Source organism: Electrona antarctica (genome assembly GCF_951216825.1).
Source record: "Electrona antarctica genome assembly, chromosome: 18".
NCBI lineage: Eukaryota > Metazoa > Chordata > Actinopteri > Myctophiformes > Myctophidae > Electrona > Electrona antarctica.
In genome coordinates, this window is record NC_136799.1 from 35,639,871 (window position 1) to 35,646,172 (window position 6,302).

The window sequence follows — 6,302 nt, forward strand, 5'->3', positions numbered from 1 at the left end:
TTCCCCGTCTAATCGACTCAAAGTGAAGCATCTTTTTCAGTAAGGTGTCTGAGATGACATTATACATCAAGGTACATTCATTTTTCATATTGGAGTTAAATGCATTACATACTGTAAATGCAAATAGAGTCCAGGGTCTAAGAACTACATTGAGTATAGTTGTACATAGTACAAAGTTGGACAGTTATTAAACAAGCTAATAGTAATATCACCAGATACCCCTTGTCTTCATAGTAGTCGATCAACAGTACCTAAAACATGAGCTTGTGTAGAGTTCTGGTTATACAAAAGCAAAAAAAAACTACGATTACCACATTGTCAAATTATTTTGTGCTTGAAAACACCAAAAGAAAACCATTGATTTTTATATATTTTGACATACACTGAGAGAAGCAGTATTTAACATTGGCAGCAGAGCAACTCTAGCTGGGTACATGCAGTAAAGGCCGTCGGGATCGGGAGTTGAACCCACGGCACACTGCCAGGCTCGGGCTACCGGCCAAGGTGCCTGGACCGCTGAGCCAAGGCCCAGGCCTCGATGTTTTCCTTTTGACCGATACCTGTCCATTCAAACTCTAGACGGGCCTGCCCCAAAGTTCGTTATTAAAACTAGGGTTCTCAACAGGCCCGAAAATTAAAGTCCGGCCCTCATATCATCAAACCCTGTACACTCAAGAGAATGTCACCGCTACCACCCTTAGATCTCCATATATGAAACTGACCTGTTCTGACATTCCATATGTTGATCTGACCTCATCAAACCCTGAACACTCAAGACATGCTCCTTATATGGCCAGTATGGAATTCATTCCATGTTGATCTGACCCCATGCCAGCGCTCGCCCAGCAGTCTGCCGTCAACGAGGTGGATGCGTGCATGCGACCTCGAGGTCGGTTCTCGCCCTTAGGTGTGTTACTGGTTATTGTGTTTGATATTGTGTTTATGTGATTGTAGATCTATTTTTGAAAACGTTTGAATAGGTGATAGTGGATAAATTGTGTTTGCAGAATGATAGAGCTGGCGAGAGGAGAGAGGGAATAAACTCAAACATGGTACGTGCTGTGTCAACAATTAACCCCAGACCACCTCAGCCACTGCAACACTTATCTTGGGTTAATATGAAAAGAAAATGGGACACACTATGCGCTTGGCAGGCATTCATCTTATTTCCACCAAGGATTAATTTATACAATTTACAATTTAGGCATTTAGCAGACGCTCTTAATCCAGAGCGATTTACATTAAGCAAGAACAAAAGGCATGGGAATACATCACATATATAAAAAGCATTTATCAAGAAACATGCGTAAGCTAAGAACGTAGCTAGAACATATCTATATAATGACACTACATATAAACTATACATATATACTATATGCTGTACATATATACTATGAAGTGCTATGACTACATACAATGCAATTATTGTGCTGTCTACATAACATGCTATAAGTCTGTATCAAATGCTATCTAAGTCTAAAAAGTGCTGTCTAAGGGGGTAGGGTAAGTGCTATGGGCCATGATGGAGTCTGAAAAGGTGGGTTTTCAGACCACGGCGGAAGATTGGGAGTGATGCTGCAGTTCTGACTGCAACGGGGAGTGCATTCCACAGTTTTGGAGCCAGAAGGGAGAAGAGTTTGGGACGTGTGGAGCGTTGTCCCGGCGTTTTTAGTGAGGGTACTTCCAGCTTCCCTGCATTGGCTGATCTGAGTGCGCGGGAGGGTTTGTAGGGTTCAATCATACTTGCAAGATATGGGGGAGCCATACCTCTGGTTGCTTTGAATGCCAGCATCAGGGTTTTGTATTCTGTGCGGGCAGCGACCGGGAGCCAGTGGAGGGAGCGGAGCAGGGGGGAGACATGTGAGAATTTTGGTTGGTTGAAGACCAAGCAAGCTGCGGCATTTTAGATCAGTTGGAGAGGCTTAAGTGCACATGCCGGTAGGCCAGTAAGGAGGGCGTTACAATAGTCGAGTTTTGACAAGACTGTTGTCTGGATTAGGAGCTGGGCTGATTCCTGGGTGAGGAACGGTCTAATTCGTCGTATGTTATATAGTGTGAACCTGCAGGATCGAGTGACAGCTGTGATGTGAGTTTTGAACGAGAGCTGACTGTCCAGGACAACACCAAGGTTCCTGGCAGTTGGGACAGACGTTACCAGGAAATAGTTAGCTCCCGCATAGGGCAGGACTTAGCTGGGAAGAAGAGAAGCTCAGTCTTGTCTGGGTTCAGCTTGAGGTGGTTGGAGGACATCCACTGTGAGATGTCAGCCAGGCATGCAGTGATGCGCTCTTCCACCTGAGAGGCAGAGGGGGGGAAGGATAGAAACAGTTGTGTCATCGGCGTAGCAGTGATATGATATATTGTGAGCGGAGATGATAGTGCCAAGGGATTTAGTGTACAGTGAGAAAAGGAGGGGACCAAGTACAGATCCCTGTGGGACCCCAGTTTGGAGGGTTCGGGGGGATGATAGCAGACCTTTCCAGGAAACCTGGTAGGTCCGGTCGGTGAGGTAGGAGGAGAACCACTTCAGTGCCGTCCCACCGATGCCTAGATCCGCTAGGGTGTCTAGGAGCAGCTGGTGGTTCACTGTGTCAAATGCTGCTGATAGGTCTAGGAGAATCAGGACTGCAGAGTGGGACGCAGCCTGGGCAGCATGTAGTGCTTCTGTGACTGCCAGCAGGGCCAGCTTCTGTTAATACTCTATTGTCATGTTCAAAAGCAGGAGTGCACGCAAGTAAACCACTGACGGGCAGATAGATAATGTAATGCATATTATGTCTGTTGATATGATCCATGGTGCTCTTGCACCCCTGGTAGTTGTAAATCATTGACCACATAACGGGGCTCTTTTACAGTCAGTTTTACTCAGTTCTGTGCCGACTGCAGAGTGCGAACCGCCCCTTAATTTAGCTTTTGATCTTTTACGCAGAGCTTAAAGATGTACAAAAGGCAAATGGGCTCTATCCACATGGAATAACTCTTCGGACTTCCGAGCCGCTTCCATACTTCGTTCACAGGTATTACACTTGATGGATAATTTTGAGTTATTAGATCTGTAGATCTGTTATTTTTGGTGGATGGTAGTTTCCATGTTCTCAATAACTATGTATTTTTCATGCCCTGTATCCCACTGAGTTTACATATCATTTCTGCCCCAGCGTAAAACAGATAGTATTAAATCTCACTCTCCCCCAGTCAGCGAGTAAGATAAAAGATTGTTTTCTCCTGTTGGACGTCTTGCATTATCTGCCCCTCTGGTGAAAAACATGTTATTCGGCCTTGGTACGGTGCTAGAGCAGACAAATTGTCTCCTAGTTACGTTAGCTGGTTGTCAGTAACTTGGGCTGTGAACTACATTTACTTAAAGAACTACAATTCCCTTCGGTCACTCTTCCGGGATTTTACCGGAAGTATAATTTGCCACGTATCCCAAGTAGGCCTCCCGGCAATAGGTGTCGCCATAATTCACTTTTGGGTTACCCTCTGAACTCAAATACATTACTTCCCCATGTCCAAAGGATGTTATGACTTATGTAGTATAAAATGTTGTCACTGATGATGTGTCAGTGAGAGATCGTTTTAACGCTGTACGGACCTGCCATTTCTCTCCCGATGTGATTGGTAATATATATCAAGTGGAAAATCCCCATAGCTCTGGTGTGGACTTCTTTCTTCCGTGTCTGGTGTCAAACTCATTCTAAGGTATTCTGGTATACTGATACTTCTACTCTGCCTATTCTTTCCTTTTAGTATTATAGTTTTCCTCTAAAGTATTTATCCTTAAAAGGTATTACTATAGAGTTACAGTTGAACATTATAACAGTAAAGATAAAGTTAATATTCACTTGTTTAAAAGGTTTACAGTCCTGACTTGAGTACTTGTACTCTATTACATTCTTACAAATTCTCCTCCACGGTACTCCTCCAGAGTCCAGATGATTGATTGGTCTTCGATCCTTCCCTTATCTTACATTTATATGCATCAATTGGTCCTTTCGATAGCCGGCCTTTAAGGAGTATTAGACTAATTTAAAGATTAGCGGCTCCGACAAAGGCATGTCCCAGCGCCAGAGTTTTTTTACTGAGTATTTCTACTCTTACTTTCAAAAGCATTTTTACATTTCCGGAGTTTCTTGCTCTGCTATTATAACAGTATTATACAGTCCTTTCTCATTAGCATTATTATGAATGTTAGACCATAGTTTTCCCTTTCCTCTCCCTATCTCTCCCTTCTCTCTCTGTTTGACACACACACGGAGGGGAGACACCTCACACAGGCCAATTTCTTTTTGAACATGGACTTTTCATTTGATCGTTGTTTACCATTACATCGGAATGGTATGTCACCGGGATTCGGACGGACAGCGATTTTTATTTTGGGGTCCGTGAACTGCTAACAGCAGTGAACATAACGGTTCACGGCGTGTGTGCACTCCACGGATCTCCCCCTGATCCTCCTTCCATACCCCGCTGCCCTGGATCGTCTGGTCCGACTTCTGCCTGCCTATCTGCTTCTTCATCTGCTCTAAGTTAAGTAATTTATGGTTTCTTTAGCCTTCATAGATTAAGCTGTCATTATAATTCATCCCACCTCACACAGCTAGGTATTTGTTTTAGTTGCTTAACAACTTTAGACAATGTTTCGATCGGAACCTCCCTGAGTTTCTTCTGTCCCATGTAGTAAACATTTTTAGTACGGTCAGCTGTCTGGATAGGAATTATATATATGTTTTTTAGCACAGGATCGACGTGTGTGTGGAAGTATATATATATGTTTTTATTTATTCTTGCATTCTCCTCTGAGTCGATACGGAGCGAGAGCTGCAAGGGTTCAATTTCAACCTTCATAGGGTCCAGATTTGACTTGCGTTCATTCAGACGCTTTTCTCATTCAGTACTAATTCATTCATTTTTATATCACCCCAAAACAAGGTAACAATAATGATGCCATTATTACATTTGACCATTTAATTCCCAGATTATTTTAAAAGATTACATTTGGCTATTTCTCGCCTGTCCATTATGGTTTAAATGTTACCTTTTTATTTTTAAAGCTTGTCTGTGCCTTATCTGTGTCAGGAATGTGCTTAATGCGTGGGAGAGGTAGCTGCCTCTCTCTCTGTCTCTCCTCTCCGCTCCAATGTGTGTCTGCGTGCGTGCGTGTGCGCGTGCCAGTGTGTGCGTGTGTGTGTGTATGTGCGTGCGCTTACTTTGGAATGCATGTGAGTGCAGTCTCAGTGTGCGTGCGTGCGTGTGTATATGTGTACCACCCAAAGTCGGGCTGTATTTTGTCTGCTTGTGTGCGGGTGTGCGTGCCAGTTGTGTCCGTGCATGCGTTCGTGCGGGCGTATGTGCGTGTATATCCGTATGTGTGTGCGCGTGCCAGTGTGTATGTCTATGTGTGAGTACCACCCCATGTGTATGTGCATGTGTGCACAACCCCACCTCTCCTCTCCCCAACCCGTTTGTATGGGTGTGTGCGTATGTGCGTGTGCCAGTGTGTCCGCGTGTGTGCACGAATCCCCTCCCTCCTCTCCCCAACCCCTGTTTGTATGGGTGTGTGCGTATGTGCGTGTGCCAGTGTGTCCGCGTGTGTGCACGAATCCCCTCCCTCCTCTCCCCACCCCCGTTTGTATGGATGTGTGTGTGAATGCCCGTGGAACAGTTTATTTTATTTATTTTTTAGTGGATATATGTGAATGGTCCCCCCCCCCCCCCCCCCCCCACACACACATTTTCATTTGAATGCGTGTGCATGTGTGTGAATGCCCTCCCCCCTGTCCCCTGCCATCTTGTTTCATAACTTTAGAAGTGTAGCCTATTAGGAATAGATAACTCATACTTTGCATGATTTTTAGTCACGGAGCAAAGCCACATTTTTTCATAATTCAGACTTTTAGTAAGGGAGGCAAAACAACACTTTGATTTTTGTTATTTTTACAGTTTTTACTGCATTTCATAACTTTATAATTGCCTTACATTATACTACAGTGTTACATGTAGTAGTAGCATCAGTACAAATTTCAGTTTCTGTGTTTGCATGTGTGTATATATGTGTGTGTGGAACAATTCCTTTTAAATTCACCTCATCATAACTTCCTATTCCACAAATAGGTCAGTTTAAAATTTCCCATTTCATTATTTTAAGAGTGTGACAAACGTGTACTTGCGTATAGCCTCCATTCTACCTGAACATTTCATATTTTATTTTTTGCTCATTCCCACTTAAATTCCCCATTTGGTTATTGTGTGATTATTGATAAATATTAGAAATGCGTGACGACTATTGATTTATTTATCTG